At 37.8% G+C, this 12,603-nt stretch overlaps 1 protein-coding gene across 3 annotated transcripts in view; it reads left to right on the top strand.

Annotated features, from left to right (window-relative positions):
* Positions 1-12,603, top strand: part of TJP2 (tight junction protein 2) — a 77,001-nt gene that overhangs the window by 14,435 nt on the left and 49,963 nt on the right. For 2 of the 3 annotated variants that reach the window (XM_032214754.1, XM_032214755.1), the window contains one exon: positions 6,287-6,398. The exons of the other annotated variant lie outside the window; for it this stretch is intronic. The gene's annotated coding sequence lies outside the window, so the exon portion shown is untranslated. The remainder of the gene's footprint in view (positions 1-6,286; positions 6,399-12,603) is intronic. 3 annotated transcript variants of the gene reach the window in all.

Raw genomic sequence — 12,603 nt, forward strand, 5'->3', positions numbered from 1 at the left:
ACATAGAGGGAAACAAATTTCATATTAAATGGAGTGTTCTTTATTGATATTCAAATGTCTTCATAGATTCAGGATTTTATTATTATTTTATTTTGAAATCCTTATTTGCAATCATGAATATGAGAAACTTTTTTTAAAGATATACAAACATGTTCCAGTACTACAATGTTATGATTTTTTTTTTCAGATTAAGCACAGGAACTTTATGAGGACACTTTATTTTAATTATATTTCATTTTGGTCTTCCGAATTGCTAAAGGGGTGGGCATGGTTCTCACCCACCATCTTTTCCTGGGAGATAGATTAGGATTAGATGGGTTCCATGGCTGAATGGATCTTGGTTTCTCCAGAACAGCCACAGCCATATTGCTTCTCTTGCTCATTCAGTCCCAGGATGATGATATGTGCTAAAATGAACAATGCAATTCTAATAATTTTTTATTCAGTTCTTTATTCTACATTTTGCCTTAGAAATAACCCAGAAAATTCCTAGACTTTTTGTAATTTGCTTTTGGCCCCTCTGTTATTAACTGTCTGTCATTGAGAAGCTGGCTGTTGTTGTACGCTAGTAGAAATAAGACATGTCCTGTCATAAATATCTTGATGTATAAAGTATGAATCCTATTGTATGTATGTATGTATGTATATGTGTGTGTGTATGTATGTATGTATGTATGTCTATAATTGTGAGGCGAACCTCCGGTACGTGTGCCAGAGGTGGCACTCAGAGCCCTCACTGTGGGCATGTGCGCCATCACCAGCTGCTTTTCTGGTTTCTGATGCACTGGCCACCTGATCTTTGCAGGCACCGGAGCATTGGAAAAGAGCCTGAAAAATGCCCCCCAAAATGGCCTGAAAGTGACCCAAAAACACCCAAAAAGCAGATATGTGCACCCCGGCCAGCTGATCTTTGGGTTTCTGGCACTCCAACACACACACACATGCACACGCGTTCCGGCACTCACTGTTCTATAAATTAAAAAAAGTTAGAAGCTGCAGCAGAGCTCTATAGCTTGGAGAAAAGTTGTTGCACAGGAAATAAATATTTGTGATAGTCAGAATGAAATCCCCTTGAATTCAACCGTTCTTACTCTGAAGTAGGGTGGAACAGCAGCTACCCCCACTAAGACATCCTTCACAGGTATTACACTAAAACTTACCCAAACATAGGCTTTTAATTATGCGGGTTGAGGGTTATGGAAATTGTCAAAAAATATCTCTGAAGGGCATCATATCGGAAATACAATTGCATTCTAATTGTGTCTGGGATGTGAGTCTACTTATGTAGGAGTAAACATTTGAATGTTTTTTCTATCAAGCAGTCTTATCAAGAGTGGTATTGTGAATGAGTGTTAATTTTAATTCAGCATCAGCATTATCTGGAATTCCAATAGCTGCAAGGATCCAACTCAAATTCAAGTTGCCTTCATTCAAGAATCAGAAAAAATAGCTTTGGAAAACACAAATGGGCTAAAACCTAAGATAAATGGGGAAAATATGGTGATGAATTACAGCTAGTCCTTGCTTACTTGGCTGCCTTGTTTAGTGGTTATTTAAAATTACAACACTGTTAAAAAAAAACCCAATCCTTACATTTATGACTATTGCAGCATCATGTGATCACATGGTCACCACTCTTGTGCTTCACAACCAGCTTCCAATAAACAGGGTTAATGAAAAACATGGAATCAAAATTGCAAGTCGTCGTCAGGAAATGACTCATTTTATTAACCAAATGGGAAGTGATATTGTGAGTCCATCGCAGTCATGTGATTTTCCACTTAGCAACCATGGTGCTTAGCAACGGAGTTGCTGGTCACAGTGATCACTAAGCAAAGGCTACTACACTGTGTTATTTACATCTCAAAATGATTTGTTATTTATGCTTTTCTCTTTGAAATGAGGTCATCTGTATTGTGAGGATGGTTGTAACATGTTAAGGTCAGACTTTTGCACACCCAGAACTAAGCTTCAGGGTACAATTCTCTGTGTCTGTTCTAAAATAGAGTAAATTGATAAATCAGTATCAAAGGCAGTGCAACTTTCTTGTTCACTGCTGGTTATACAGGATCTCTATCCTGTGCAATAAAATGTACACTCATAGAGCCGTACAGAATTTTAGAACAAAATGGAGGCCCTATTTCTTTTGAAATATCCCTGTCTGATTAAATCTTTCCTTAAAATGGAAGGTCCTTGGATTCAGAAGGGCAACAGATTTGAAAAAAAATGTCTACCAAGAAGTGATTGTAATTTAGCAACTTCAGAAAGATTGTTGTTGACAATAAAGAAAAGCTGAGTATTTTCAACTTCAGCTCATATATACTGTAGGTTTTGGTTTGTTTTGGCTTGCTTATCACTTTTTATTTAAAACATACTTTGCAGTCTGTATTCTGCAGACTGTTTTAAAAATGTGCCTATAATAGCTTTATACAGTTTTGAGACGCAGAGCATGGAAAATTTCTGTGGCCTGTTTCTCTTTGATTAATATCTTTATATCCCTCCCTTTTCCCATCCTGGAGCTCAGAGCAGCCTACTGGTCCCATAGAACAGTTTCCTTGTCAATTCTTCTCTGCTTTTTAGTTCAGGGTATCCAACCTTGGCAACTTAATGACTTCTACTCCCAGAATTCCCCAGCCAGCCATGCTTTGGGAGCATCTAATCTGGAAGATGAAGTCCACTGGTCTTAAAGTTGCTAAGGATGGACACCCCTGCTTTAAGTGATATATGGCAAATTATTGGGGCTTAATCAGAAATTCAGTAGGTTCTCTTTCCCCATTTTGCGATTCAGAGATAAAATATCTTTCTTAACTGACCTTCAGGTTATCCTGTAGACTCTGTTGGGGGAAATTCCTATTCCTTAGCTGCATTGTTCCTTCTCAAACTATTCTTAAAATATGGATTTCAGAATAAAGTACACAAGCAGGATAAGAAATCTAAAGCTTTGTGTGTTTGTATAGGTTAGCTGTAGATTTGTATGTCAGTGCCTTTCACCAAATTTGCAGGTGCGTAAACTTGCAGATAAATTGATAGTCCTTCTGAAAGATGTAGAGCAGACTTAGATATGAAGCAGGCCATAACTGTATTTTATTTTTTTAATAGTTAATTAACCTTGGAGCAGCATATAGGTAGTGTGATCAGAACAGCACAAATATCTCTGTAGAAAACCTGTTGTTATTTTTAATGTCTTTTTGATACCCGGGGGGAGGGCTGAAAATTAATGGATGGTACGTTTGTTAAACTTAGCTGAACTTTTTTGTGGTATTGACAGGGGTGAGCTGCTGGGGATTCGCACAGGTTTGGGTGATCCTCTAGCTAAGTTTCTGCCCGGTCTGGCGAACCCTCAAATGCCACCCCTCCCTTCCCCTCCCAGAAGTCTCCACATGGCTCGTTCATCATGCATAAGTGCAGGGCCCTCGGGGCGAGCAAAAAATGGGCCTGTTTCCGGCCTCCGGAGCCTGGGGGAAGCAGTTTTTGCCCTCCCGGACGCTCAAAAATGAAACTGACCCCCGCTGTGGGGCAGGAGGCCGACTAGGCCATACCCACCATGACCATGGTCACCCAGCAATGCAGCAATGAACCCTTTGCTGGAACTTTTGAAGCCCTCCCCAGGTCTTGATATGTCCAAGCAACAAAGCCAAAAATTGCATGTCTTGAAATCAAGGTCATGGACATTGAGAGATTGGAGACTTGGATAATTTGGTGTATGGATGTACTGTATAAAAGGTGTATTGGATTTAATTCCTCTGGTGTTGTTAGCTTGGGGTGGAAATTAAATGCAGCCTACTAAATAAAATAGAGATACAAATGGTGACAATATCACCATGCTTCTGATTTGTGAAATAAAGATTGCAAGAAGTAATTTACTATAGGGATGTATGTGTATATATAGGTCTTTCATAATTACATAAAGTTGGAAATTTCCTGGTTAACAAGCACAGTCCAGTTCTGTTTAGGGTGTGGTGGGAAAGGATCAGAGTCATCCAGCTGGTTGTTCATCACAAAGCTATGAATAAGCAAGGGTGCTAGAAGGTGAATTATCCTTTTAATGGCACTCTATGAAATGAGTCGATGGATGGAGAAAAAAACAGCCAAAGAGAAAGAGAGAAGCCTACATACTAGGCTTGGAATTAATTAAAAGTTAGACTTAATTGACATAGCTCTACAGGAAATGCCTGTAGGTAGGAAGTTGAGGAGAAGTGGTTAGTGGGCCTGGAATTGACTGGAATCATTATATATGACCGGCTTAAATAAAGAAATTATGCTTAGAGTGCTTGTAAAGTGCCTGGTTGAACAAATATCTGGGATTATATGGCTGAGCTCAGTATGAACCAAGTTCATTTCTAGGTGATTCCAGGTGAAATTTGTTCCAGAGCGTATGAAGTGGGAGCTCACAGCTTCCTTTCTTTAACCCCTTGTAAAGTACTTTTCATTTGAATTAACAACTAGATTTAGGGAGGTGCCTGTTCCTCTTCTCCAAGGGTGAGCAACTTCTTCCAAGTACTATGCACAACTATGTAATGACATTGATTTGTTAAAAAATATATATCCAAAATGTCACAAGATTTCAGCAATCTCACTTGCACAATTTCATGTAGTAATGGCAGTTGTGCAGGATTTTCACTTTTCTCTGTAATCTTGCAAGATCCCATATGAAAATTCTTGTGAAATGTGGTAGGCTTGTGATATTTTTGTCATTAAAAGAATTATATAATGTTTATTTATTTTTACTTCTGAAGATACTATCTAGAGGTGTCCTGGTGTTATATTCCTGTGTTCCATTTTCCATCACAGGGTGGCTGTATATGTGACAATACAGACAAAAATCTTCTATTGAAGAGTTTATTTATTTATTGGGTTTATTTGTATGCCGCCCTTCTCCAGGAGGGACTCAGGGCGGCGAACAACTCAAAGGGGAAAGGGATAAGCTAGTTTCAAGGCTGAGAATTATAAAACAGAAAGCATGGAAACCCTGAAGCTATCCATCAACAACTACCATAGCACCTGAACAGCAGAATGACCAGGAGTTCAATGTGTATATTCAGATTTCTCAGCTTACAACCATAATTGAGCCTAAAATTTCTGTTGCTAAGATGGTTGTTAAATGAGTTTTGACTCATTTTATTAGCTTTCTTGCCACAGTTCTTAAGTGAGTCACTGCAGTTGTTAAATTAGTATTGTTGTTAAGTGAATCTGGCTTCCTCATTAACTTTGCTTGCCAAAGGTGATCACATAGCCCTGGGACACTGCAACCAACATAAATACATACTAGTTGTCAAGCATCCAAATTTTGATTATGTGATCATGGGAATGCTTCAATAGTAGAGTATGAAAAATGGTCATAAGTCATTTTTCAGTGCTATTATTATAGTATTTATTATAAGCATAAATACTTCTTAAAACATAAAATATAAAATTGTTTGGATCAATAACTAGATTTGATCTAGTTTGTATTCTCTTCCTAGTATTGCATTTCCTTCCTTCCTTCCTTCCTTCCTTCCTTCCTTCCTTCCTTCCTTCCTTCCTTCCTTCCTTTCCTTCCTTCCCATATTTCTGAATTTATTTTAACTCTAAAGCTAACAGATTTGAATGTACCTGTCGATTCAGGCCTTGTTCTTTCAGTATACAGTACAGGTAGCAATGATTAGAAACATTCTGACTTCCTATAATTTTATCATGCCATGCTTCTTGACAAAATGGATCTACTGTAAGTATTAGCTACTCCTACTCCAGGATATTTCAAAGATTGAATTCAGACATTGACTGAATTCATACATTACACTGAGCTACAATTTTTCAGTCTTGGTTTTTTGAATAATTCAGTGTTCTTTTTGGAGTGTTTTAAAGCCAGGGTGTGATGGACAAACAATAAAAGCTTGATTCATAGTATTTGCTAAGCCACAATGGATAGATTCTCACATCATGCTGCTCTAAAAAAAACTGAATTGTAGCCTAGCACAATATGTGAGCCTAGTTATTTTTCCATGGGAATTTATACATATGAAGCTAGTGTATCAGTAGATCTGGTTCTAACAGACATATTTATATTGTTACATTGATTTTTTTAAATTGTAGTATAAATGTGTGGCATTATCATGAATAGTATTAAACAACCAAAGAGATCTGTCAAAAAAGAGAAATGTTTTCTATATTAATTTGCTAGGCAGAATTGTGTCCTGCATAGCATAATTTAAAAGTTATTACAAATCTTTAGTTGATAATATTTCAAGCTTCATCTTGATTAATTGCATTGACAATTTACATTGTTCTTCTATTATTATTAATTTAGGGACCAGACATCAATATACCCATCTCCTTGTGAATGGGAGTATAGCTGTAATTTGAACCCGAGGCACTTTACAGGAAGTGCATTAAGAAGACTGAAGCCAGACCTTCCCCAGGTATGTGTTATTACATTCAGAGGTTAATACATTCAATAGTTTCAATCAACAGTCTGAAACAATAAAGAGAGTTGTAGTTCTACAATTATTATTCCAGGATCCTTTTGATTGTAAAAAGTGCTCTAGAGCAGGGATCCCCAACTCCAAAACCTCAGTCCATGGACCAGCACTGGTCCATGACATGCCAGAAACAGGTCCATGCTAACAAGTGAAGCTCCATCTGCAGGACCAAGGCAGCATGTGAAACCATGCCCACTCCAGTCTGCCGAAAAACTTTTCTCCATGGAACCAGTCCGTGGTGCCCAAAAGTTGACAAACTATATCATAAAATAGCACTGTGGGCATATGTACATAATGAAGCAAATCCTTTAAAGGGTTTAATAAATTTTTTCCCTCTATTTAAACAAAATCAAAGTAAAGCTATCTCCGAAATTCTTATCTAAGGTACTTCTAAAGAGCAGGTAGATTTTCTATGTATTTAATTTTATATATTAAAAAGTAAAATGATATATGATGGCCTTAGTTATATTCTTGATGATTTGCAGTATAAATTTTCATTTTTGCAGGGAAAGGGAGAGGGCAATAGATACTGTATTTTTCAGAGTATAAGACACACCTTTTCCCCCTCAAAAAAGAGGCTGAAAATCTGGGTGCAACTTATACACTGAATACAGCATTTTTTTGCCTCCCAAAACCCTGCCCCCTTCACCAAAATGACTATGCATAGCTTTTAGGAGGTTTTCAGAGAGCTGGTGGGAAGGGGAGAAATGAGCAAAAAACTGGGCTGTTTTTTGCTCAATTTTGTCTCCCCCCTGCCCCCAGGAGCACTCTATAAGCCTTCTAAAGGCTATGCATGCCCTTTTTGGGGGGAAAATCGGGCCATTTCTGGGAGGTTTGCAGAGTGTAAAAACTTTTTAAAAAAATTTGCCTCTTTAAAACCTTGGTGTGTCTTATACTGCAGTGCATCTTATACTCCAAAAAATACGGAAACTGCAGTGAATATAATCTAAGGTGATAGTATAAAAATCCAAAAATGCTATTCTGTGCAGGTAGTTCTTGACTTACAGCATTTAAGCCCCAAATTTCCTTGCTAAGCAAGATACTTGTTAAATGAGTTTGACCTGTTTTACAATCTTTCTTTCTACAGTTGTTAAGTGAATCACTACAGTTGTTAAGTGATTCTGGCTTCCTCCAGTGACTTTGCTTGTCAGAAGGTTGCAAAAGATGATTAAATGGACATTGCAACTGTCATAAATACATGCCAGTTACCAAGCATCCAAAATTTAATTACCTGACCATGGGGACGCCCTAAGGTTCATATGTGTGAAAAATGGTCAAAAAACACTTTTTCAATGCTGTTGTAACTTCAAATGGTCACTAAATGCAGAGGTGGTATTCAGCAGGTTCTGACGAGTTCTGGAGAATGGTAGGTTTGAGTCGTTCGGAGAACCAGTAAATACCACCTCTGACTGGTCCCATCCCCATCTATTCTCTGCCTCCCAAGTCCCAGCTGATCGGAAGGGAATGCGGATTTTACAGTATCCTTCCCCTGCCATGTCCATCAAGTCACGCCCACAGAACCGGTAGCAAAAAAATTTGAATCCCACCACTGACTAAATGAATGGTTATTATAAGTTAAGGACTACCTGTATATCTGTATAGAATCCCATTGAATTCTTTAGCATTCGGTGGTCATATGGCCTCTGTAAAAAAAATGCATGGTAACAGGAACCTATGAGTATGTTGCTGATTTATAAATCATAGCAGCTAAGCCAGTATGGCCTGGTGGCAAATTCTGGGGCACTCATGATGCTTCACGTGAAGATTCTGCCAGGAGTTACTTTTCCCATGTTGCATCTTTCACTACAATCATGTTTGCAGTTACTTTCATTTGCCTCTGTTATCTTTAACAAATATATGGAGGCAGAATTGAGGCTTTAACACTGGTCATCCAATACGCATGACTGCATTAAGTATTTCCAGTGGGAAAGACATATTGGTAGTGACAGATAAGTTGGCTTTACTGAATTCTTTGTTATAGATGAATTTGCCAGGCACTGAAAAGAAGATTTCTTTCTCCTGATTAAACTGTCTTGAAAGTAAACATTTTGAACTATGCCAGGTGCTATTTCTTTTCCTTTGAAAACATATTTTAGAATAGGCCTAATATTTTTGGAAATTTATCAAGCTGATGCATTTGCATAAAGTGTTGTTTGTAAATTGAGAGCCAGCAGTTGAAACAAGTGTAGCTTTTCTCTTAGGTTTAATGGTGGAGTGCATCTCCATTGATTCTACATATGGCTACTGCTAGGCCAAGAGATTTACAGATCTCAGTGTCATTCTATTTAATATGAAGATCATTGAGTTAGTAGCTGGAACCCAATCATGGGCTGATACCCTGAAAAATGAATAAATACAAGTTTTTACTATAGGTTTATTAATATCCAGGGGATTCCATCCCAGCTAAGTATGTTTTCCCCCAAAACAAGTTCAGAAACTTCTAACCTTGTACATAAGAAAGCAGAAGAGATAACATTTATAATGCAATCTCACAATGAGATGTGCTTCTGATTATTTGGACATGTTGAGGCACTTTTCCTGGATAGGTATTGGGAAACAAAAGAAAAAAATTATCAAACCTTACACCATACAGTGGATTTTAAAAGTGAATTCTTGGGGTAGTCACTTATTTATATTACATTATTTGTGCATAATTGTAAAATTCTGTTCATTGAAAAAAGAATCCAGATCAGTGGAATATAAAACCTAAACTGAAGAGAAATGTAAAGAAAGGCAATCCTTAGACATTACATAAACATTGTTCTGGATCATACCAAAAATAAGACAGGGTCTTATTTTCTTTTGACCCCCAAAATAAGCACTTGGACTTATTTTGGGGGAGGTATTATTATTTTTGAAGTGCGGGAGGCTGCAAGCATGGTCACCTCATGGCTGCTGCTGTGTTACAATATTTTCAGGAAGAGCTTATTTTCAGGGGAGAGCTTATTTTAGCACATGTGCTCAAAACCCTGATAGGGCTTATTATCCAGAGAAGTCTTATTTTCAGGGAAACAGGGTATAATATTGCCGTTACATTGCTTGATCATCCAGTAAAATGCAGAATTCACGGATTGGTTTTTAGAATGAATTGCGAAGTTCACATCCCACTGGCAGTTTGTAATTCATTGATGCTGCTGTCTTTCTAAGTAGGTTGTAACAATAGTTTGCTTGTAAGCTGCTCTGGGTACAAAATGTTTTAAATACAGTGTAACACAAAATTGAGAACATGGGGGGGGGATATTTCTCTCAAATGAAATTGATTGACCAATAAAAATGCTTTGCACTAAAAATGGATATTTGCAATATGGAATGAGTAGTTTCATCTCTTTATTGTAGGGTGTTTTTTTTTTAAATGTTTAAAAATGAACTCTCTTATATGCAAATCTTCAGAAACAAAGGAATTATTCTTTTAAAAATTTCAATTATTTGAATAATTGGCAACAATCAATTTTTCTTCAAAACAAGATGTAGATTTTGTTTTTGCATTTTGATTTTTTTAAAATTCATTGGCATCTTCAAAAATGCAGGTCACATCACTTTTTTAAATTTTTTATTAAATTATATGTTTATATGTTTTATTAAGCATTACAATTGCAACTATAAAAACAAAATGAAAACTTTTAAAAAGGGGTCTAAGCTGTCTCTCAAGAGAGACAAAAATATGTAAACAACTTAATTCTCAGTCACAAGGCCATAAATTCATCTCTGTTGAGTTAGTACAAATACAATTTATTGTGTTTTTTGGAAAGAGAACTCATAAAATAATTTTACAACAGCAATTCCTAACTTTCCTTATCCCTTGTCAGCGCTGCTTCTTTGCTGTTCCTGGTTTAAACCAAGGTTCACATGCCATGCTAAGCCATACATTTTATCATATATAAACCATAGATTATAGATAATAAAGATAATATAGATAACATAGATAATAAAACATATGAAGCATAATTTTCTGGTTATGTATATGAGCTCAGAGCAGGGGTGGGTTCTAGCTGGCGTTACTGCCAGTTCGCTCATGTGCACGCTTTGCACACATGTGCTGGATGTGCGCTGCGCATGCATGCACAATTCGATGGAAATTGTTTTGTGCATGTGCAGAACTCCAAAAAAGGTTACGGCAGTGACCGCAGAACCAGTTCAGGGGGCGTGGCCAGCCTGGGTTGCTGCCGCTCTGCGACCCACGCAGGCACACTACTACTGATTTGGCTGAACCAGTAGGAACCCACCTCTGGCTCAGAGAGAACTATACAATAGTAGGAAAAAACTGTCCATTGAGAAGAGGGGAAGAAGAAAAAAAAGCAGATAATTACATTTAACTTCCTTTGAGTAGACTAAATTTTGAATTCAAGAACGTGTGGTTGTGACTCAAGTGATCTCAAAGGCCTTCTCTTTAGTTGCAACATTTTGTTTTAAAACTGAACAGCCTTTCCCAAACTGGAATTCCCACAGCCTTCAGTCTTACTGGCTGGCAGCTTTGAGAGCTATAGTCTCACTGCATCAAGATAGTGCCAGTGTGGAAAAGGTATACTTCTCTATGTAATAGTTGAAGCAAACATTTTGTCTCTGTAACTGAAACAAAACTGATCGTATATTATCATTATTATTGTTATTATTATTGTTATATGGATAAGCTGAGCAAAATGTATCACTTTCAAATGTATCACTTTCATCCTACCTATTACTTTTTTTATTGATTAGAATAACCTAGGAATGTAATTGTGACTATGATGCAAACCAGGAACTTAAGAAAAAGCCATGTAACATTTATTTACTTCATACAGTATTTTATTGTTTAAAAAACATGCAATGCTTCTCAAACATTGTTACTTCTGCCAGAAGAGAACCTTTTTTTCCTTACCGACTGAGCAATTAAATAAGATCGCAGCTTTGTCTGGTTTCTATCTCCGAAAGTAAACAAGGTACTGACTTTGCAAACTGATTATTACTGGAAACATCTGAAATACCATTACACTAGGCATACTTTCCCTTGGGGATTATTTTGCACTTCTATACATTGTTGCTGAGGTTTGCTGTAATGCCATACCAGTCTAGGAGCACCCACCACTCCTCAAAGAAAGCTGTAATCCCTACATGAGCTTCAAATACTGTTTCCTGCATTTAGGGCACTACTATTAATTAGTTTGTATTTTCTATATTATTCATAGTTTTTTTTTTTTGCTGTTCAGAGGGGTGGGGGAGATGATGCAGAGAAATAAAAAAATCATCTTGCGCTGCTTTTATTATTGGAAGTATATGTCCTTGCTGCCATTTTCTCCTCCTGGTTTTAGGACTTGAAATGTGGACAGGTTTAATTCTTGTTCTTTACACGCTGGTGATCTTTATACCACGAGTTTGGACTGTTGACATTCCTGTCTGATGTAAAGCTTAAGTCATGGGGGGGGGGGGAATGTTATTCCCAACCTCACCAAGAATTCTCTTTCAGAACTTTTCATTTTTTCCTTGTCACGTCTATTTTTCACTTACTAAAACCTCTTCCAACCCAGGACCTGTGTGTCACTTTCTGTTTCCCAGGCCCAGTTTATTTACAATTTGTGAAATAATTACTCAATAGAAGTCCTAGATTTGTCTCTGTGTGCCTTCGAGGGAATTTTTGATCCTGGGGACTGGGCAAGTTCTTGCAGCTTTCTTGGCAGGTCCCACATTTGAGACATTACCAAAGCTGAAACTTTCAGGCAACTCCATAGGAAAGCCCTGGTCCTCCAATGATTAGAATTGGACTTAAAACGGCTTAAAACAGGCCCCTTTGCAGGCCCAAGGCTGGAGATGAAGGAACGTAGCCCTATAGCTTTTCCCCATGCCCAGCATCCTTGCACGGCATTAAAGGCCTACTCAAGCGCATAAGAATTTGTTGTTCTGACCCTCTTCGTCCTACTTCTCTAAAACGGGCTCTTCCACGCTTCTCCTATCCGAGCTCTGGTTTTACGCAGCAGCTTAATTTCTTCATAACACGCCCCTCCTCCACGCGTCCGTGTATGTGTCCGTGTGTATATGTGCGTACTTGCGCGCTTCTTTTTCTACTCTTTTTGTAACTCTTCCCCCCCCCCCCCCAAATGGAAACGGAAGCGTTGGTCTTGCTGAGGCACTGAGTGGCTGCCGCGATTCCTCCCTCGCATCATGGGAGGCGTCA

Source organism: Thamnophis elegans, chromosome 3, assembly GCF_009769535.1.
Source record: "Thamnophis elegans isolate rThaEle1 chromosome 3, rThaEle1.pri, whole genome shotgun sequence".
In the NCBI taxonomy this organism is placed as follows: domain Eukaryota; kingdom Metazoa; phylum Chordata; class Lepidosauria; order Squamata; family Colubridae; genus Thamnophis; species Thamnophis elegans.